This window comes from Lithobates pipiens, unplaced genomic scaffold (assembly GCF_037356315.1).
Source record: "Lithobates pipiens isolate NorthernLeopardFrog02 unplaced genomic scaffold, aLitPip1_a1.2 Scaffold_22, whole genome shotgun sequence".
NCBI classification, from domain to species: Eukaryota; Metazoa; Chordata; class Amphibia; order Anura; family Ranidae; genus Lithobates; species Lithobates pipiens.
Window position 1 is genome coordinate 222,813,625 of NW_027507784.1, and position 23,734 is coordinate 222,837,358.

The 23,734-nt window shown below is 44.7% G+C and overlaps 1 long non-coding RNA gene across 1 annotated transcript; it reads left to right on the forward strand.

Annotated features, from left to right (window-relative positions):
- Window positions 1–1,336: 1,336 nt before the first annotated feature.
- Window positions 1,337–9,733, forward strand: LOC143924525 (uncharacterized). The gene is made up of 4 exons (XR_013261883.1): window positions 1,337–1,419; window positions 2,661–2,920; window positions 7,119–7,220; window positions 8,541–9,733. It is a non-coding gene; the product is annotated as an uncharacterized LOC143924525 (long non-coding RNA).
- The last annotated feature ends 14,001 nt before the right edge of the window (window positions 9,734–23,734 follow it).

The following is a 23,734-nucleotide window of genomic DNA, read 5'->3' on the forward strand; positions in this document are numbered from 1 at the left end:
GTAGCACCTGTCACCATAAAAGGTAAGGCCTTATTTGTGAACTGTCAAGTGGAGAAAGTGAGTGGGATGCCTTACTTCATCAAGAGAGACTCCATGAGTGGGTCCAATGGACAGAGTCTTTACAAGCCTTACAATGTTCAAACATTGCTTCAAACAGATTTTCCAACTGGAAGAGACTAAGCAGGGTCATAGCAAGACTAATTCATGTTGCGAAAAGCTTCCAGAAGAAAACCAATGATGATCGACCTGGAAGCTGGGGAGTTTTCCATGAAGGAGTCAGTTTAGAAGAACTTTCACAAGCCAAGACAGTCATAATTTCTTTTGTACAGCACACATATTTCAGGCAAGTATATGACTGCATTGAACAACAAAAGAAGCTTCCAGATGTTATGGCCATCATTAATACAAGACCTTTGGTACCACTGTCTAGAGATCCAGATAATCTAACAGTTCTTACTCCTGCTGTGCTCTTGACCCAAAAGGTAGACTCTTTGTCGGCTCCTCGTGGAGACTTTAGTACAACAGAACTTCATGTAAAGCAATGGAAACAAGTCCAGTGTCTGGCTGATACGTTTTGGAAGAGATGGAGGAGAGATTACCTGTTTACCTTACAAAGTCACAGGAAATGGGCTAAGACTAGTCCCAATGTTAACGTTGGAGATGTTGTGTTGTTGAAAGATAGTCAAGAAAGCAGAAACAACTGGCCTATGGGAATTGTCACAAATACGTTACCAAGTAAAGATGGCAATGTCAGAAAGGTTGAAGTCAAAGTGACGAAACAAGGGACTGCTAAAGTGTTCTCCAGAACAGTTTCGGATGTCATTGTTCTCCTTTGAACAAGTATTTCTGTTATGTTGTTGACACAATACATAACATAGAGCTTGTCACTGATGGCTTTCAAACGTGACATCCGTCATGAGTTTAAATTCATGCTGTGGATTGCAATTGACATTGGAGATAGTTTGGCCTAGTGTGGCTTCTCCAATCCAAAGATGGGTTTATGGACAAAACTATTTCTTCATGTGGGCAACCAGCTGAAGTACCATAGCCAAGAGACACTGATATTGTGGACTCATGTTTTAGTTTGTGTTACCAGTTCTAGACAGGAACATATTTTCTTATTAGTGTGTTTTTCCCTGTACAGTAGATATGTATAAGTAGTGATATAATGTATTATATCAGACAGGGAGTGTGCTGCCTTTACAGGCTAATTTGGTTATAGTTACTTATATGGAATGTGTAGTTTACCACTGCCATCTAGTGGCCAAAGTCTGTAGCAGTTTTATCTCTAGTTATGTAAATTTCTCAGACAGGAAGTGACCTTTTGGTTTAGGAAGTTCTTCAACCATTTTAGATTGTCATTCTACATGGTTGCAGCATGTATGTTTCTCTCCCAAGGGGCTTGAGCCATCATCACTTGTAAGTACCTTTCTGTTGTGTCAGTCATTTATGCCAGACTAGTAATTCTATGTGTACTGATATCTTGTCATTGTATTGCAGTTTCACAAATAAAACAGAAGTAAAATAAAGTTGGATTACTTTGGTAGACAAACCAAGCATTGGGCTTCCGTTTACTGGAGTGTCTGACAAGTGTTTAGCTGTCCGTTTAGAACCACACATAGTCAATGTTTTGAGAGCAGAACAATAGTGCTGTAAACCAATATAAAAGTAAAAATTAATAATAATAAAAATAATAATAATAAAGTATTAAAGTGCTCGTGCTCCGTGAATCACACACAATGCAAAATGATTTTAATAAATATTGCAACAAAGTCCATAAAATTTGAATTAAAAATATTCAGCAAAAGTCCATAGTAATGAATAAAGGGATCAGGTGCCTTCATGCAATGTGCACTCCTCCCCCTTCAGGTGTACCCTCACCTTAAGGGCTTAAAATTAAGCCTAGAGTAGTTATCAGCAGATGGTCTGGGTCATTCTGATGTGTCCATTTAACGTGCTGGCTGCTGCATGTAGATACTCCACACTGGTAACCTCCTGCTCCCAATGGTAGCCCAGCTCTGGGTGGATTCTATTATCTCCTGGTTATATCCACCAAGCCTCCTCACATACACCACATGGGAAAAATAATAGAGGCATACAATAGCGTAATACCGTGTAAAAAATATTTATTCTTTAAAATACTCCATTTACATTCAACTCACCTTTGTATGACAAACGCTCATAAAGTGCTGTAGTAGTGAGGGGGGATCACTACAGCACTTTATGAGTGTTTTTTTTGTCATATAAATGTGAGCTGAATGTTAATCGAGTATTTTAAAGATTTATTTTTAATTCAAATTTTATGGACTTTGTTTGTATTTATTTAATTCACTTTGCATTGTGTGTGATTCATGGAGTATGAGCACTTTAATACTTTATTAATATTATTTTTATTATTATTAATTTTCACTATATATATATTGGTTTACAGCACTATCTTGTGTACCAATTGTGATTAGGAGCGAGGCACATTTTATATATGTATGCGTGTGTGTGTGTGTGTATGTGTATATGTGTATGTATAATATATATATACACATACACAGGTTTCAGTTTTTTTCACATTGTGGGAAGTGCCAGCAGCTGTTTCGAATTTTTAGTTTTGGCAGCGCACAAGGTTCCACCCACTTGCTGTTTATATATACCATTACTTACAACAGAGACTGCCTGGGAAAAGGCGAGAGACCACAAGGCAAGGGAGAAGACTGGACGCTGGAGAAGGGCGCTGCAGTCCTGAGCCGGTGTGACCTGCCAAAGCTCCAAGGTCGGTGATAGACATCCTGATAGAGGGAGGACCCCGGGTGCATCTCCAGGTGTCTCTGAAAAGCATGTGCTGTTCCAGTGAGGAGGTGGCCAGTCGGGCAACCAAAAAGGATTGGTCCCAGAATATTTCCCCCTCGGGCCTCTGGACAAAATTTTGGTGAGAGGGCACTTGCCCAATCCTACCTAAGCAAGAACACTGAGCTGCTGTTGTTTCTCTCTCTCGCACTCTACCTGGCAGTGATAGTACCTACCTGATTTAAATGCTAAGAGAGGAAGGGAGTTTGGGACTTTAAATGAAATTATGGCTGGTAAGGCCGTATTTTTCCATCCCTGTCAAAGTAAAAAAAGGAGGGAACAAGGGGTGGGATTTTATAAGCACATGGTTGCAACACGATAAATTGGTGGACATATAAAAGATTTATTGAATTCATATACACAGGGCTTGACAAATTTGCTTGGAATCTAGGAGCCAGCTTAAAAAGTTAGGAGCCAGGTTGGTAACGGCGATCCGGACCTGTCCCTGGCCTGACATGGAGACGAGTGAGGGGAAGATAGCGCTGCCGCCCCCCCCCCCCCCCCGTCTCCAAGTCATTGCCCATAGCTCTTAGCGGGACATGTTTTTTATTTCTTTTTTTCAAATGACAATTTTTTTTTAATTGCATTTTAGTGTAAATATGAGATCTGAGGTCTCTCTGGCCCCAGATCTCATATTTAAGAGGACCTGTTATGCAAAAAGAGATTTTTACATTCCTTGTAATAAGAATAAAAGTGACACAATTTTTTTTTTAAAAGAACAGTGAAAAAAATAAAAATAAAAAAGAGAATTTTTTTTTTAAACGTGCCCTGTCCCGTCCGCATATGAAAGCGGTGTTCAAACCACACATGTGAGGTATCGCCATGATCGGTAGAGCGAGAGCAATAATTCTAGCCCTAGACCTCCTCTGTAACTCAAAACATGCAACCTGTAGAATTTTTTTAAACGTCGCCTATGGAGATTTTAAAGGGTAGAAGTTTGTCGCCATTCCATGAGTGGGTGCAATTTTGAAGCATGACATGTTGGGTATCAATTTACTCGGCGTAACATTATCTTTAACAATATAAAAAAAATTGGGCTAACTTTACTGTTGTCGTTTTTTTTTTATTAAATAAATTATTTTTCCCCAAAAAAGTGCGATTGTAAGTCCGCTGCGCAAATATGGTGTGACAGACAGTATTGCAACAACCACCATTTTATTCTCTAGGGTGTTAGAATAAAATATATATATATATATATATATATATATATATATATATATATATATATATAATGTTTAGGGGGGCAATAAAAAAACAGACAGAGGAAGCTCCATTAGCATTGCTGGTTGTCATACCAACGGCCACCACAAGAGGGCGCCAGATTCCAGAAGGAATCATAGGACCGCAGAAGGCCTCAAAGCCGCGGGCTCAATTCCCGGCCGCCGGCGGAACGGCCCGACGCGATCACGCCGGGGGGGTTCACGGAGAAAGGATACCCCCAGCTGTGCTGCCCCAGGCGCCAGGTTGCTAATTCTAGTCGCAAATGCGACCTGGCGCCCGGGTTTTGTCGAGCCCTGCATATACATATGTTGATCTGCTGGACCGCTTGGTTTTCATCTGGTCCGGGAGCTGTGATGCGCATTGTGGGACTCCTCCCATGATGTGTTGGTGGGTGGGGGCGCCGTCACTATGCATCAATGCCACGCTACCCACTTCAGGTATGCGGCATCCTTGTGGCACTTTCGTGCCCGCTGTGGGGTGTCACCACTCTCACAAGTACCTTGGGAGGGTATGACTGCAACAGTTGCTGGATGTATACAATGGCGCCTCCCTCTCTCTTGAAGCACGTGCATGACGTTGGTGGGCTGTTCCGCAGCAGCACCTATATGGGCATCCTCCTGGGTGGACCTGACACTCGGGGTACATCACACACCTCATGCACTCTTTTGGATTTCCTTCTCTTCCCACTTCAGCACCAGGTACTATTGTACTTCAATCACTCTGTTATTAGTGTATCACTCACTTCCTGGTTCGCAGTATTTTGGTGGGTACCTTTTTCCTCTCAACCCTTTTCAGCTCACAGTGTTGGTATCCTTCACTGCTGTGCTTATCACCTTTCTAAATTTACACAGTCATTTTATTCCATTTCTACTATCACTCTTCCCCACGGAGACTTCCCTTGGTTGGTTCACCCATCACCACCTTTCTAGGAGTGCTCTACAGTCCCATGTCTGCCCCAGATGCTGCCCATGTTGGCTGCTGCCGCTGGGTTGTCCACCTCAGCTCCCGGCCAGTATGTCCCCGGGGGTGGCCAATGACCTGCAGCCTTTCACCATTCATATACGGATTTTAGTAAGTAATCATGCTCACTTTGGGGGGGTCTCAATCACCCCTTTCATGTTCATGTTGATACATGTTAGACCATTTAGAATGTTTACATACATTTTTTTCATTACAGATTCATCACGTGCTTTCTCCTGATGAGTGGCACTTAGCCATGAAGTGCATAGAGCTACCAGATACAGTGTTTCTATTTTGTACTACAATTTTATGCTGTATTGTTTATTTATCTTAATTTTACCATAATAGGATTAGTGAGAGTCCATTCACACAGGGGCAACACGACTTGTAGGCGACTTGAGTCAGGCAACTTGGACACGACTTGAGTTAAGATCACAGCGCGACTTGGGACGACTTCAAAACGACTTGTGATGACTTCAAGCGCGACTTGGGGCGACTTACAAGTCGCCTCCAGCAAAGGATAGTGTACAAGTGGCCAATAAGAGCTTATCTGCTCTTGTGACATAATTCTTGTTCCTGTTCTCTTCCTATTCCCTGTTTCCTGGTGCTGTGTCCAAAATGCTCTCGTTGCGTTATTTAATGTCAGCTGCCATAACTGCTGGGTTGGCAGTGTTGATGTAAGAGGAAGAAGAAGAAAGGAAGCGAAGGATGAGGATGAGAAGACGTCGCTACTGGATCCATCCAATCATTGTCAATAGACCTAACAGAGGGCAGTTCTGGGCTATGTATGAGAACTTGCGTGGTTTTGAGGACAAGTTTTGCAACTATACACGGATGTCCATCGCAAGGCATGTACATAAGCTGCATGTCATTGTCCACTTGCCACATCACCTGCCACAAATTGTGCATTGTCCACTTGCCACGTCACCTGCTACAAGTTGTGCATTGTCCACTTGCCACGTCACCTGCCACAAGTTGTGCATTGTCCACGTGCCACGTGAGCCACATGACGTGCCACGAGTGCTACGTGATCCTCCACGAGTGCCACGTGACGTGCCACGTGTGCCACGTGACCCGACACGAGTGCCACGTGACCCGCCACGAGTGCCACGTGACCCGCCACGAGTGCCACGTGACCCGCCACGAGTGCCACGTGACCCGCCACGTGTGCCACGTGACCCGCCACGAGTGCCACGTGACCCGCCACGAGTGCCACGTGACGTGCCACGTGTGCCACGTGACGTACCACGAGTGCCACGTGACGTACCACGAGTGCCACGTGACGTGCCACGTGACCCGCCACGTGTGCCACGTGACCCGCCACGTGACCCGCCACGTGTGCCACGTGACCCGCCACGTGTGCCACGTGACCCGCCACGTGACCCGCCACGTGTGCCACGTGACCCGCCACGTGACCCGCCACGTGTGCCACGTGACCCGCCACGTGTGCCACGTGACCCGCCACGTGTGCCACGTGACGTGCCACGTGTGCCACGTGACCCGCCACGAGTGCCACGTGACCCGTCACCAGTGCCACGTGACGTGCCACGTGACGTGCCACGTGACGTGCCACGTGACGTGCCACGTGTGCCACGTGACCCACCCCATGAACCCCATTGATGTGCCATGTGAGTCATGTAATGTGCCGTGTGAGCCATGTGACCGGACACAAGTTGTGAGATTCCAAGCACCAAGTGACCCCAAAATATGGACAATATGGCAAGTACGTTTATGTAGCAGAGAATGACATTTTGCGACACTACTTTGGGGCCATGGATCTCGGGGCCAAGTATAGCTAGAAACCTCAACTTTCTGCAAACACAGTAGATCTAGCACTAAAAAATTACCAAATTTGGGATCTATAACTACAAGGGACCCCGAGATATGTGTATCCAAATGTCAAGCACTTTTCGGCATTAAAGTTGAGTATTGTCCACTTGCCATGTCACCTTCCCCCAGCAGAAACCCTGGTGTGTGTGAGGCCACATATTTGCATATGGTTGGCTAAGCGGCAATGTGTGTGTGTGTAGCTACCAATTGGTTTAGATTTGTGATTTAGAATATTGTAAATGACAATTTTTTGGGGTTTTGTATTGCAGTTTTGACGAATTGCTTGGTCTGGTTGACATCCATCTTCAGCGACAGAATACATCATACAGGAGGAGTATCTCAAGCACTGAAAGACTTATTATTACACTAAGGTAAAGTATTTTATATGCACATTAGTAGCATACCCAAATTTTTGGGGAATATTAATAACACTATCTTTCCAAATATATTTTTAGATTTAGAAAAGAGTAGGTTCTAAACATTTTAATCACCAAAAAAACTTTAATTAACAGGAACAACAAGTCAAACGTAAACAATTAGAAAAACAATAGAACAAACTTTAAACAAAAGAATCAAATTATAGCTGGTGGTATGTTAAATTGGAGCTGGTGGAAGGCATTGGGGATGGTGTGGATGGCATCATGAATGAATTATTAGGTGCATCATGGGTAGAAATAATTGGGGATGGTGATGGATAGGGGATCGGGGCATTAGAAGAATTCAGAGCATTCCCATACTCATCCGTGTATGGACGGAAGCGAGGGGGGTAGTAGGGGTGGGTATGGGGTGGTGGAGGGTTGGGAATATTATAAAAAGGGCCTGATGGGCATGGTGGGTTTGGAAACATAACACTCTGACTGCTGGAATTTGGAGTGGTCATGTTTGCTTCTAAAATGTCCATGATATCTTTTTTGACGAGATGTTTACGGTCATCTGGCACTCTTTTCAACATTGAGGCCACCATCACCCCAAACGCACTCTCCTCTGTTTCAAGTGTTTCCAACTTCCTATACAAGCGTTCCATAAGGTTTGCAAATCGCTCCATTGTTTGGGCTCCCCTTCCCCCAACAGGCCGGCTTGATCTTGGCAATGGTGCCCTTTGGTTTGGTGGTTTCTCCACCTGGGGCTGCTCCACATTGGGCAGGTCGAGTTGGGACACCTGCATGTCTTGCAGCTCAACCTGTGGAGAAGATGGAATTTGTAGCTCATGCTGGGGAGAAGGCTGTAAAAAAATTTCATCCTCAGCTGCCTCAAGTGGCTCATGTACTGGCAAATCCAGATTTGCTCCTGCAGATGCTGCCTCATGCAATGACTGTGATGCTGCCTCACGACATGGCTGAGATGCTGCCTCACGACGTGACTGCTGTCCATCACCCCAACTTGACTGTGTTCTGCATAAAACATATAATACAAATTTTAGCACAATTTATATATAGAACGTTATAGTATATCACTTGTGAAATATGAAAGATGTTAGCTTACTCTCTCGGTTCCATAAAAGGCAACAGGAACTGCAGCTCCTCGGCGTGTACATAAGGAACAAACCGCCTACTTCCTGAGCCACTTCTGCCCTCATGCAGTCTACGTAGGTGGCGCTTAAAGCAGTCCCTCAGACCCTTCCATCGTGTTTGTAAAACGGATACTGCAAAATATAAACAGAAACATAATCATTTATGTATTTTTTATTTTAGATACCTGGCAACCGGTCACTCTATAGTAAGCCTTCATTTCGAGTTCATGGTGGGCAAGTCAACAATAAGCTATATTATCCGTGAAACCAGCAAAATTTTATAGGACGTTCTGAACAACATCGTTATGAAGAGACCTACACGGGAGAATTGGCGGGACATTGCTAATCTATATTGGAGTCGGTGCAATTTCCCCAATTGTATTCGAGCTATTGATGGGAAGCACGTGCGTGTTATTAAGCCTATTGGAAGTGGAAGTATGTACTTTAATTATAAAAAATATTGCTCCTTTGTACTCTTTGCTGTGGCGGATTCAAATTACTGTTTCACCTACATAGATGTAGGATCCTATGGAAGTACCTGCGATGCTCGTATTTTTGCGAATTCCTCCTTCGGTCAAAGGCTACGAGAGGATCAACTCGATCTTCCTGCAAACTGTCCACTACCAGGCACAACTGAACCCCCACTACCCTATGTCTTTGTTGCGGATGAGGCTTTTGCCTTGGGAGAACACATTATGAGGCCATATTCCAATAGGAACCTCACTACTGAGAAGAAGATTTTCAATTATCGTTTAACAAGGGCAAGAAGGGTGGTTGAGTGCAGTTTTGGCATTCTTGCCAATAAATGGCGTTTTTTACATACACCAATAGCCTTGCACGTGGAAAATGCAATTACTGCTGTTAAAGCAGCATGTGTGCTGCACAATTATGTTCGAATACGTGATGGTTATTGTTTTAAAGATTCACTCATGCACAACCTGGAAAGTGCACACATCACTGCTACGAGGGGATCCAGTGACGGTGCAACTGTGCGCAATCAATTTACATCATACTTTGTTTCACCGGCTGGCGAAATAGAATGGCAAATGGACGCCATTTCATAACTTGATTACTGTTATGATCAGTTGTTTTTTCTGTACTGTTCTCTAGAGCCTGCAGGTATTGATTTTACAATTAGTTCACGATATGTTCCGTTATAGTTAATGTCTTTTATTGTAAATTTTGACATGAAAATGTTGTAAGAATTACTTTGCCTATGTTTATATAGTTAATTAACCACTTTCAGACCGGACCATTTTGCTGGTAAATGACCAGAGGTCTTTTTACACTTTGGCACTGCGCTGCTTTAACTGGTAATTGCGCGGTCATGCAATGTTGTACCCAAACAAAATTTGCGTCCTTTTCTTCCCACAAATAGAGCTTTCTTTTGATGGTATTTGATTGCCTCTGCGATTTTTATTTTTTGCGATATAAACGTAAAAAGACCGCAAATTTTGAAAAAAAATGATATTTTCTACTTTTTGTTATTAGAAAAATCCAATAAACTCAATTTTAGTCATACATTTAGGCCAAAATGTATTCAGCCACATGTCTTTGGTAAAAAAAAAGTCAATAATTGTATATTTATTGGTTTGCGCAAAAGTTGTCACATCTACAAACTAAGGTACGTTTTCTGGAATTTACGCAGCTTTTAGTTTACGACTGCCTATCTCATTTCTTGAGGTGCTAAAATGGCAGGGCAGTACAAAACCCCCCCAAATGACCCCATTTTGGAAAGTAGACCCCCTAAGGAAATTGATAAGAGGCATGTTGAGCCCATTGAATATTTTATTTTTTTGCCTCAAGCGATTGAATAATGACAAAAAAAAAATTTTTTTTTTTTTTACACAAAGTTGTCACTAAATGATATATTGCTCACACATGCTATGGGCGTATGTGAAATGACACCCCAAAATAAATTCTGCTGCTTCTCCTGAGTATGGGGATACCACATATGTGGGACTTTTTGGGAGCCTAGCCGCGTACGGGGCCCCGAAAACCAAGCACCGCCTTCAGGCTTTCTAAGGGCGTAAATTTTTGAGTTCACTTCTCACTACCTATTACAGTTTTGAAGGCCATAAAATGCCAAGATGGCACAAAACCCCCACAAATGACCCCATTTTAGAAAGTAGACACCCCAAGCTATTTGCTGAGAGGCATGTTGAGTTCATGGAATATTTTATATTTTGCCACAAGTTGCGGGAAAATTACAAACTTTTTTTTTTTTTTTTTTTTTTAACAAAGTTGTCACTAAATGATATATTGCTCATGCATGCCATGGGCATATGTGAAATGACACCCCAAAATAAATTCTGCTGCTTCTCCTGAGTACGGGGATACCACATATGTGGGACTTTTTGGGAGCCTAGCCGCGTACGGGGCCCCGAAAACCAAGCACCGCCTTCAGGCTTTCTAAGGGCGTTACAGTTTTGAAGGCCATAAAATGCCAAGATGGCACAAACCCCCCCCAAATGACCCCATTTTGGAAAGTAGACACCCCTAAATTTAGGGGTACACTAGTGAGACTAGGTAATAAATGGCGGGTGCCCTGAAACTATAAAAAAATAACTAACCAACCAGCGTCACCTGTAACAGTTATATGGTGATCACTGGTGAAAGGGTTAACTAGGGGGCAATTAGGGGGCTTTATGCGGTAGTATATGGGGGTCCCTGGCGCTATAAAAAGCTGCAGCGAACCTAAATACCTACCTGCCTAACTAGCGTCACCTGTGACACTAATACAGCGATCAGAAAAACGATCGCTTATTAGGCTGGGTTCACACTGGAGCGATGCGGGAATGCCACGAATGCGCGGCGGGTTCCCGCATCGCATGCCTCCCGGCGGCAGTTCACACTGCCCTATGCGAACTGCTGGGAGTGTCAGTGAAATGTTACTGACACCCCCAGATCAGTTCGCATATCGCAGTGCGATCTGCAAACTCGGATCGCATGGGTGTTCACATTGCTGCGGGCCAAAAAAAGGGTCCCGTGCGAATTTGCGGCGGGTGCGGCGAATGGCTGATCTCGAATCGCACAGAGATCGGATGTGATTTGCACTGCAGTGCGGTGCGAATCACATCCGTTCTCATAAACCGCTGCAATGTGAACCCAGCCTTAGTGACACTGGCGACGGGGGGTGATCACGGGGTTAAACCTTTATTGGGGGGGTTAGGGGGGTACCTTAGAACTAAAGGGGGCTAACCCTAACTGCCATAACAGTTATTAGTCACAAATGACACCCGCCGGGTGATCAGGGGGTTAAACCTTTATTAGGTAATAAATGGCGGGTGCCCTGAAACTATAAAAAAATAACTAACCAACCAGCGTCACCTGTAACAGTTATATGGTGATCACTGGTGAAAGGGTTAACTAGGGGGCAATCGGGGGGCTTTATGCGGTAGTATATGGGGGTCCCTGGCGCTATAAAAAGCTGCGGCGAACCTAAATACCTACCTGCCTAACTAGCGTCACCTGTGACACTAATACGGCGATCAGAAAAATGATCGCTTATTAGGCTGGGTTCACACTGGAGCGATGCGGAAACGCCGCAAATCCGCGGCGGGTTCCCGCATCGCATGCCTCCCGGCGGCAGTTCACACTGCCCTATGCGAACTGCTGGGAGCGTCAGTGAAATGTTACTGACACCCCCAGATCAGTTCGCATATCGCAGTGCGATCTGCAAACTCGGATCGCATGGTGTGAACACCCATGCGATCCGATTCTGCTGCGGGCCAAAAAAAGGGTCCCGTGCGAATTTGCGGCGGGTGTGGCGGGTGCGGCGAATGGCTGAACTCGAATCGCACAGAGATCGGATGTGATTTGCACTGCAGTGCGGTGCGAATCACATTCGTTCTCATAAACCGCTGCAATGTGAACCCAGCCTTAGTGACACTGGCGACGGGGGGTGATCACGGGGTTAAACCTTTATTGGGGGGGTTAGGGGGGTACATTAGAACTAAAGGGGGCTAACTCTAACTGCCCTAACAGTTATTACAGTCACAAATGACACCAATGCAAGAAAAAAAAAAAAAAAATGACATTGGTGTCACTGTGACTGGGGGGCAGGGGTAATTGGGGGGGTGATCGGGGGGTAAAGGGGGGGTGTGAGTGTGCCTGGCATGTTCTACTGTGTGTGTAGAGTGTTGGTGCAACTCACCGATCCGCTCTCCTCCGTGTCGGAACGAAAAATACCGACACGGAGGAGAGAATACATCACTTCCTCTCCTGTGTTTACATTACAGGAGAGGAAGTGATGTCACGGGGGATTTCTATTCGTCGGGAGCGATCGCGAGGGGGTGGCCATGAATGAATGGCCGCCCCCTCGTCCCGGATCGCTCCCGGACGAAAACCGACCGCCGCAGGCACCGGGCGGGGGCCCGATCGGGCCCCCGACCCGCGGGAGGCAAGGGACGTACATGTATGTCCTTATGCCTGCCCGTGCCATTCTGCCGACGTACATCGGCGTGCGGCGGTCGGCAACTGGTTAAAAATGATTGATGAACTATTAAAAAATATTTGAAACAATTGTAATTGCTTGCAATGATTCATAGAACATTTAAATACCCTAATTAATGATCCCTTGATCCAATCAATGCACCACTAGCATTGCTGTTATCCGAAGTATAATTGGAATTTGCAATTTGGCGGGTCACGTGGCACTCGTGGCGGGTCACGTGGCACACGTGGCGGGTCACGTGGCACTCGTGGCGGGTCACGTGGCACTCGTGGCACATCACGTGGCACTCGTGGCGGGTCACGTGGCACACGTGTCGGGTCACGTGGCACACGTGGCGGGTCACGCGGCACTCGTGGCGCGTCACGCGGCACTCGTGGCGGGTCACGCGGCCCTCGTGGCGGGTCACGCGGCCCTCGTGGCGGGTCACGTGGCACACGTGTCGGGTCACGTGGCACATGTGGCGGGTCACGTGGCACGTCACGTGGCACTCGTGGCGGGTCACGCGGCACTCGTGGCGGGTCACGCGGCACTCGTGGCGGGTCACGCGGCACACGTGGCGGGTTACGCGGCACACGTGGCACGTCACGTGGCACTCGTGGCGGGTCACGTGGCACGTCACGTGGCACTCCTGGCAGGTCACGTGGCACTCCTGGCGGGTCACGTGGCACGTCGCGTGGGTCACGTGGCACGTCGCGTGGCACTCCTGGCGGGTCACGTGGCACACGTGGCGGGGCACGTCACGTGGCACTCGTGGCGGGTCACGTGGCACTCGTGGCGGGTCACGTGGCACTCGTGGCGGGTCACGTGGCACGTCACGTGGCACTCGTGGCGGGTCACGTGGCACGTATCGTGGCACTCGTGGCGGGTCACGTGGCACTCGTGGCGGGTCACGTGGCACACGTGGCGGGTCACGTGGCACACGTGGCGGGTCACGTGGCACTCGTGGCGGGTCACGTGGCACGTCACGTGGCAATCCTGGCAGGTGTTGTGGCAAGTGGACAATACACAACTTGTGGCAGGAGTCGTGGCAAGTGGACAATACGCAACTTCTGGCAGGAGTCGTGGCAAGTGGACAATACGCAACTTCTGGCAGGTACCTATTCTGCACGGATAAATCTGGAAATACAAACATCATGACAAGTCAAAGATAACAGAGAGAAATATAAAAATGTTTAACTTACATTTTTCACTGCGGTCAGTCTCTGACAATAGATCCCAATCTGGGAAGAATAGCCGACAGATTTCCACCCAGGCATGGTCCCTCTTTACATGATCCTTGTAAGTAGGATCTTTTTTATCATATAGGCATTTTCTAGCCCTAATATACCTTATTAAGGCCTCATTGTCTACCACCTCCCTGGTATTACTGGCTCTGTTAGACATTTTCAAGAAGTTTAGGAACAAAACAGGACAGAACAGAGAAATCAGAGCAATAGTAATAAAATGGAGGTATTCTGTTGCTGAGCAGGAATGGGCTGGCTGTGTTTGAGCAGAAGGGGGCTGGCTGTATGTTAATTTGACTTCAGTTTCCTGTTAAGTCGCCTCAGTATGTACTGTGATCCGACCTGGAGGCGACTTGCATTGAATTCAATGGATGCAAGTCGCCCAGAGGTCGGATACAAGTAGTACAGGAACCTTTTCTGAAGTCGGAACGACTTCAGTAGTGTCCATTAAGACGGCAGTCATTGCCTAACATTCAGTTCTGTGTGTTGTCCGACCTGAGGCGACTTGGGGTGACTTGAAGTCGGATCCCAAGTTGCCCCTGTGTGAATTGACTCTGAGGCCATGGGTCACGCAGGTACTACCCTGAAATTATATATATATATATATATCTATCAACTTGGTGGACTGTGGCTTTTCAGTATGTAACATCATGTTATACCAATGTTTTTGTCATGTCTAATTGTTTTCAAACTGACTTTAGCAATTTGTGTATGTGTGTGTATATGTATATGCAGGGGTTGACAAATTTGCTTGGAATCTAGGAGCCAGCTAAAAAAGTTAGGAGCCAGGTCCGTGACGACGATCTGGACCTGTCCCTGGCCTGACATGGAGATGAGTGAGGGGAAGATAGCCCCCAGCCCCCCACCTGTCTCCAAGTCATTGCCCATAGCTCTTAGACCCCTTTCACACCAGGGCGTTTTGCAGGCGCTATAGCGTTAGAAATAGCGCCTGCAAAACGCCCTAAAGAAGCTGCACCATTGTGTGTAGTGTGAAAGCCCCGAGGGCTTTCACACTGGCAGCTGGCAGGACGTCAGAAAAAAGTCCTGCCAGCAGCTTCTTTGGAGCGGTGAAGGAGCGGTGTGTTTACCGCTCCTCCACCGCTGCTGCCCATTGAAATCAATGGGGCAGCGCTGTAATGCCGCCAGCAAAACGCCGCTATTGCGGCGTATTGCCGGCGGTTTTAACCCCGCTAGCGGCCGAAATGCGCCGCAAATCCGGCGGTAAAACGCCGCTAAAAATAGCGGCGTTTTACCGCCGACGCAAGGTGCGGTGTGGTGTGAAAGGGGTCTTAGAGGGACATTTTATTTGTTTTGTTTTTTTCAAATGACGATTTTTTTTTTTTTATTGCATTTTAGTGTAAATATGAGATGTGAGGTCTCTCTGACCCCAGATCTCATATATAAGAGGACCTGTCATGCTTTTTTCTATTACAAGGGATTTTTACATTCCTTGTAATAGGAATAAAAGTGACACACATTTTTTTTAAAAAGAACAGTGAAAAAAAAAAAAGTTAAAATAAGAAAAAAAAAAAATGTTAAATGCGCCCTGTCCTGCCAAGCTTGCGTGCAGAAGCGAACACATATATCAAAGCAATGTTCAAACCACACATGTGAGGTATTGCTGCGATCGGTAGAGTAAGAGCAATAATTCTAGCCCTAGACCTTCTCTGTAACTCAAAACGTGCAATCTGTAGAATTTTTTAAACGTCGCCTATGGAGATTTTAAAGGGTAAAAGTTTGTCGCCATTCCAATTTTGAAGCATGACATGTTGGGTATCAATTTACTCGGCGTAACATTATCTTTCACAATATAAAAAAAAATTGGGCTAACTTTACTGTTGTATTATTTTTTTTTTTATTAAATAAATTATTTTTCCCCAAAAAAAGTGCGCTTGTAAGTCCGCTGTGCAAATATGGTGTGACAGACATTATTGCAACGACCACCATTTTACTCTCTAGGGTGTTAGAATAAAAAAAAAAAAGTGTGTGTGTATATATATATATATATATATATATATATAAAATATAATATAATGTTTAGGTGTTCTAAGTAAATGGAAGGAGATGGCTCCATTAGCATTGCTGGTTGTAATTCCAACGGCCACCACAAGAGGGCGCCAGATTCCAGAAGGAATAGGATCACAGAAGGCCTCAAAGCCGGGGGCTCAATTACCGGCGGCGCGGCCCGACGCAATCACGCCGGGGGGGCAGTCCACGGAGACAGGATACCCCCAGCTGTGCTGCCCCAGGCGCCAGGTCGCTAATTCTAGTCGCCAATGTGACCTGGCGCCCGGGTTTTGTCGAGCCCTGTGTATATGAATTAAATAAATCTTTTATATGTCCACCAATTTATCGTGTTGCAACCATGTGCTTCATATAAAGTCCCACCCCCTTGTTCTCCCCTTTTTTTACCTACCTGATTTATATGGCTACTGCAAGCACAATTTGAATCACCCCTGTTCATCAAGTCCTATCTGAATATACATTTACTCAATTTACTAAAAGGACACCAAGTGCACCAACACAAAGTCATCTAAAGACAGAAGGGCCCTATCTACACGCCAGGCTCTAGTCGCCATACGAGCGGGTTAAGGCCTTAAGTACACTTAATTGGGTATTGTGTTTGAATGAGTCATTTGGGACTGTGGTGCTGAGGTCCAGAAGGAGGGAACTGACATAAAGAACAAGGTCTTTCCTCTGCCCTCCTCCTGCCTGGACTCATAGAGCCCAATTTAAGTAAAGTTTGTAGTTAACCCATTGAAGTATTATTATCCTTACTACAATTGGTAATTTTTGTACATTTACCTCTGCTCTTGGGGTTATTCACTTGGAGGAGCCCCCTGAAAGCAGTCGGATATTATCCTTGAGGTTTCGCTAATAACTTCTAGTCCTTGTTTTTTGTGGTTTGATGTACTGTACACATATATATTTGTCTATTACTCAATACTATTGTTACTGTCTGTTTTCATTCTTAAAGAAAGTTGACAGTGAAGATAATTTCTGTGATCACTACAATCTGTGTCCATTTACTGTGGCATTTGCACTAATATTACTGCCAGGTGTGCCAGTGGGACTGAGACTGTTCTTGGGATAAGGCAGGGTAAGTTTTATGGCTTCTGCAGAAACTATATCCTGGGGCCTTGAGCCCATTAATGCAGCGTAGTTTGAAGCTATGGGACTCAGTCAGGTACTCGAGCTCCCTTATGTCCCCCTTTCTGTCCTTGTTACCCATTACCAACAACCCTTTATTTCCTCCCGGTCTGGACCAGCCCCAGGCATTCGCTTGATAGAGCTCCCCTGGTTTTACCCATGTATGCCATTTTTGGACTACCCCGACCCCTCTGACCTGGAGCGCTTTTCATGAATCCTACGTCACTCCCCAGTCAGAGTTTTTTGTTTCCTTCAGCTCCAACATTGGATATCTTCTCTCTGATGTACTTCCTATCTATTTCAGAAAAAAACACTTTTGAGTATATCTGCTCCAGCTCCCAGGGTTCTTTGGGTCTTATCTCTACTCTTTGTGTCTTTGAATGATCGATCATCTTTAACTTCACTTTCCTATGTGGCTCAATGGGAGCAAGATCTGGATACTGAGATCAACTCGGCGGATTGGCGCAAGCCCTGGTCTTCGATTGCTAAATGTTAATTTAATACTGCCACTTTGGAGACAGTGTATAAAGTGGTACTGGGTTCTGGCCCGTATTGCCCATGCTAATCCAACTTATAGTGGTCGCTGGTGCTAGGGGTGTGGCCATCGTGGGGATGCTCTTGACTGGTGGGTTTCTGATCCCAAGTGTTTGGTCTGCTGTATTCCTTGTCTAATTTAAATACTCAGAAGGAGGCTACATTTGCTTCATCATTTCCCCGATGATGTCAGTTAATGATGAAACTAGTAGGGTGGAATCTGTATTCAACTTACCACACCAGTTTGTGATCTGTAGAATCTTTTAACCCATTACATTTTTTACTCTTGTTGGACCTGTGGACTCATTCAAGAAATACCACGGTTTTACACTATGTGGCAAACTCTCTTTTATATCACTTGCATGAGAGAAAAAGGAAAAACCAACAAGGCTGATTTCAATGCCATCTTTGTCTGCTTTCCATGGATGGATCCTTAATGGGGTGTGTGAGTCCATGCTTTGCTAGACTCCTATAACATGGAGTCTATCTATCCGGTAAGGGCACATCTTTTATACTTCACATTGGAAGGTGCACTTTGGGTGTCTGTTATGCTTCATTCCAGGAATCACAAGGAGTGTTTGGTCACATATATGGACACTTTTTTTGGATTTATTATCCAGTTTTTTTTTAGACACACCAGCACAGCAATCTTTTGTTGTTTTTACACCATAGTAACATTGTACTACTCTGAGAAAGTGATCACTAGTGTTTTTTTTGTTTTCTACATTGTTTGCATATAGAAGTTAATTTAATTGCTATATGCAATATCAGTTCATTTTGCTGAATGAAATTGATTCATTCAGTTTGTTTTGTTGTGATTAGCTGTGATTGGCCAGAGCTAATCACATAGTACAGATGGGCTGTAATTAGCCCAGTCTGCGCCATGTGATCATGCTGACTAATCACAGCTAGCCACACAATTGTATATAATAGATAGCTTGAAAGGAAGCCATCCATTGTTTACAACTGTCATGTGATCTGCTGTGATTGGTTACAGTTGTCACATGGTACTGGCAGTGGGCTGGTAGCGTGATCAGTCCATGGATGTCTGCATACATTTTTTCAAGCGGGGGCATAATTTTAAGGTCACCCATACTCCGCCCCTTTATGACAATGTCATAACCTGGTGGACGGAGAGTGTGATGAGTCTGAAGCATTATGGGTGGAACTGCATACAGATGTGCGTAGTTCAAAGTTAATCATTGGAGTTTGTTATAGACCACCCAATGTTAATGAGGAGGTGGAGACTCAGCACCTTGCACAGATAGAAAGGGCTGCAAGGGCTGGGACAGTGATAATAATGGGGGATTTTAACTACCCAGAAATTGACTGGGTTAATGGCACTGCTGGGACAGTTAAAAGGCAAAAATGTATAAACCTATTACAGGACAATTTTATGGTCCAGTTTATTGAGGCACCAACTAGGAATGATGCTCTGTTGGATCTGGTAATCTCAAACCATGCAGAACGTATTACTAATGTTCAGATAAAGGAACAACTGGGTAGCAGTGACCATAACATGATTTCATTTGATGTTAGCTGTAAGCAAAAATCACATACGGGAAAGATAAAAACACTTAATTTCAAGAGAGCTAATTTTCCCAGGATGAGGGCTGCTCTCCAGGACCTAGACTGGGAGAGAATAATGACATCAATGTGCACAGAAAAAAAATCTTCAAATATATTAATAGTAAAAAGGTCAAGTATGAGCATGTAGGCCCTTTACAAAATAATCTGGAGTGGGTGACTGGGAACAAAGAAAAGGCTAACTTATTAAATACTTTCTTCAGCTCTGTTTATACAAAGGAGCATGGGGGAGCTCAAGTCCATAATGGGGGTGGTAGTGACGCAGCCCCAAATCCACAATGGCTCAAAAGTGATATGGTCCAGAAATATTTGGACAGAATAAAGGTGGATAAAGCACCTGGACCTGATGGCATCCACCCACAGATCCTAAAAGAATTGAGCTCTGTAATTTCAAAGCCATTGTATCTAATTTTTAGGGACTCATCAATGACAGGAATAGTACCACTGGATTGGCGCAGGGCCAATGTGGTGCCTATATTTAAAAAGGGAACAAAGTCTTTACCAAGTAACTATAGACCTGTTAGTTTAACTTCTATAGTTGGGAAGATACTGGAGGGTTAATAAAAGACCACATAGACGAGTTCTTGCAGGAAAAAATATATTTTAAGCAACAGACAGCATGGATTCATGAAAGACAGAAGTTGTCAGACAAACCTGATTTCTTTTATGAGGTGGTAAGTAAAACCTTAGACAGAGGGGTGGCGGTGGACGTGGTATACTTGGATTTTGCAAAAGTGTTCGATACAGTTCCGCACACACGGCTCTTGTGTAAGGTAAAATATACAGGTTTGGAAATATCAGTTTGTAAATGGATAGAAAACTGGCTAAAAGACAGAATTCAGAGAGTAGTGGTTAATGATTCTTACTCTGAGTGGTCTAAGGTTATCAGTGGTGTACCCCAAGGTTCAGTGCTGGGACCCTTACTTTTTAATATCTTTATAAATTATATTTGGTCTGGGATCAAAAGTAACATTTCCGTCTTTGCAGATGACACCAAGCTATGCAGTGGAATAACGTCCTTACAGGATGTCTCCAATTTACAAGCCAACCTCAATGCTCTGTCTAATTGTGCGACTATGTGGCAGATGAGGTTTAATGTTGAGAAATGTAAAGTTATGCACTTGGGGGCTAAGAATATGCATGCATCATACATGCTAGAGGGAGTACAACTGGGGGAATCCATAGTGGAGAAGGATCTGGGGGTTTTGGTAGATCATAAGCTCAATAATAGCATGCAATGCCAAGCTGCGGTTTCCAAAGCAAGCAAAGTCCTTTCCTGTATTAAGAGAGGTATGTACTCCAGAGAGAGAGATATAATTTTGCCCCTGTTCAAATCGTTAGTAAGACCTCATCTGGAATATGCAGTTCAGTTTTGGCCACCTTCTCAAAAAGGATATCGGGGGAACTGGAGAAAGTGCAGAGAAGGGCAACCAAACTGATAAGAGGTATGGAGGAACTCAGCTATGAGGAAAGATTAGAGGAACTGAATTTATTCACTCTTGATAAGAGGAGATTAAGGGGGGATATGATCAACATGTACAAATATATAAGGGGTCCATATAGTGAACTTGGTGTCGAGTTATTCACTTTACAGTCAACAAAGAGGACAAGGGGGCACTCTTTACGTCTAGAGAAAAAGAGATTTCATCTCCAAATAAGGAAAGGTTTCTTCACAGTAAGAGCTGTGAAAATGTGGAATAGACGCCCTGCAGAGGTGGTTCTGGCCAGTTCAGTGGATTGCTTTAAGAAGGGCCTGGATTATTTCCTAAGTGTACATAATATAACTGGGTACTAACATTTATAGGTAAAGTTGATCCGGGGAAAATGCGATTGCCTCTCGGGGATCAGGAAGGAATTTTTTTCCCTGCTTTAGCAAATTGGATCATGCTCTGCTGGGGTTTTTTGCCTTCCTCTGGATCAACTGTGGGTATATAATTGGGTGCTTGGGATTGTATGATATTATTATTATTTTATTTTTTTGTGGTTGAACTGGATGGACTTGTGTCTTTTTTCAACCTGACTAACTATGTAACTATTTCTAATGTGCATACAGGCTCTGGCTTAGAAAGCATTCAGACCCATGGGTCAGCATTACAGCCAGGTAAAGAGCATTTTTAGAAGGTTAGCAAAGATATCTCCCGCATATCTATCAAAAAATAATTTAACACCTTGACCACCATTATACAAATAGTGCTGTTATATGAGCTACAGAACATGGACAGAGGCTGCCTTACCTCAGAAAGGTGCTTGTGAAGGTGGACAGCTCACACTCAGCTCTTCAAGAGTGCTCCTTTCCTTCCCTCAGGCTCTGAGCCGTGCTGCCTGGAGAAGATGGAGGATGTGGCTGGAGCCAAAATTGAGCAGGTTCGAAGGAGGAAGTTGTTTCTCCTCCACTCTGAATGCTGTGCCTTGCCTCGGCCTCATGACGTGTCAATGCTAGTCTCCAGTTGGCAAGTGATTCTAGTACCCAATGCAGCAGGCAGCAGAGAGGCCAGTGGACGGTGCAATAAGAGATTCTTTGAGGCAGCTTGCGGCACCTAGGTGTGGTGCATCCTGGTCACCCACCCAGGATCGGCCCTGGAAAACCTTGCTCCAGGGGGGCCACTTGCCCTCCCAGCCGGTGACAGATCATGCCGCTACACAGCCCTGCATAGGGCGCAATGCGGGAGAAGATCCCCAGATTGATGAGAGGTTCCCACCAGCGTCATTTTGCCATAGGTCAGGCGGTTAAAAGCTAAGTTCCCTTTTTTTTTTTTCCCTTTCTAAATTTTAGCTCCCCTATGTACCAATATACCATTAATGTATCTCTGTCGCAAAAAAATACAAGAATTCTTTAATTTTGAGACTAAGGCCTTACCTTAGCCTTTGCTATATTTCCTAGAAAGCTTCACCACTTGCTGGTAAGTAGACATCAGACAGGGAAGTAAGTAATGCCCAGTACACACAATGAGAAAATCATACGAAAATAATCGTTTTCAGATAGATCGTTTGATAATCGAATCAGTACATGGCTAGTTGCATCCGACTATGGCTGGTAATGCAAAAATTTACAGATGGAACAAGACTGACTTTTTTTTTTGTTTGTGAGCAGAACAAACGATTATCGTATCAATAGTATAGTAAATAGACGAAAATGGAATGGTAGTGTGCATGAACGAAAACAAACAAACTGGAAAGAAAAGTAAAAAATTTAAACAATGATCATGGGAAAGGGAAAATCATGTTTTCCATTGTTATTTGACTTTATACCAATTTTATAGTTACATTACAATTTGGTACAAGAGGAATCAGAGGGCCCTGCTCTTTAGAGCTTACAATCTAAAAAGGAAGGGTCAATTGATACAAAAGGTAATAGCTGTGGGGGGATGAGCTGATGGAGGAAGTAAAACTGTTAGTTAGAAGCAGGATAGGATTCTTTGAAGAGCAGGGTTTTTAGGGATCATCTAAAGATGGATCGATTAGGGGACAGTCGGACAGGTTGGGGTAGGGAGTTCCAAAGGATGGGAGAAGCTCTGGAGAAATCCTAGAGGCGAGCATGGGAGGAGGTGACAAGGGAGCTAGAGAGCAGGAGGTCTTGGGATGACCGAAGAGAGCAGATTGGTTGGTATTTTGGGACTAGGTTAGTGATGTAACTATGGGCAGAGTTATGGATGGCTTCATAAATTATTGTTAGTACTTTGAATTTTATTCGTTGGGTGAGTGGAAGCCAGTGGAGGGATTGGCAGAAAGGGGTGGAGGACACTGAATGGCTGGTAAGGTGGATGAGTTTGGCAGCGGCATTCATTATGGACTGAAGGCTATATAGTCTATGTAAAGGTAATCCAATGAGGAGGGAGTTGCAGTAGTCGAGGCGAGAGATGACCAGGGAGTGAATTAGAAGCTTGGTGGTGTCATTAGTTAAAAAGGGGCGTATTCTGGAAATGTTGTGGAGGCTAAGGTGGCATGATTTGGACAGGGCTTGTATGTGGGCCTGAAAGGACAGTTCGGAGTCTAAGCCCTTGTACACACGGTCGGAGATTCCGACGGAATGTGTCCAATCGGACCGTTTTGTCGGATATTCCGACTATGTGTGTGTGATCTACATCGGACTGTTTCTGTTGGAGTATCCGATGGACCAAGTTTTCCAACTTGTTGGTAAAATTTTCAGACAAAATGGTCCGATCGGACATACTCCGATCATGTGTAGAGAATTCCGACGGACAAAGTGCCACGCATGCTCAGATCAAATTCCTACACCAAAGCTATTGGCTACTAGCCTGAACGTAGTCCCGTCGTAACGAAATAACGTCATCACGTCGGATTTTCCGACAACTTTGTCCGACCGTGTGTATGCAACAGTTTCGGACAAAATCCATCCGACAAAATCCGACGGATTTGGTTGTCGGAATCTCAGACCGTGTGTACAAGGGCTAAGGTTACCCCTAG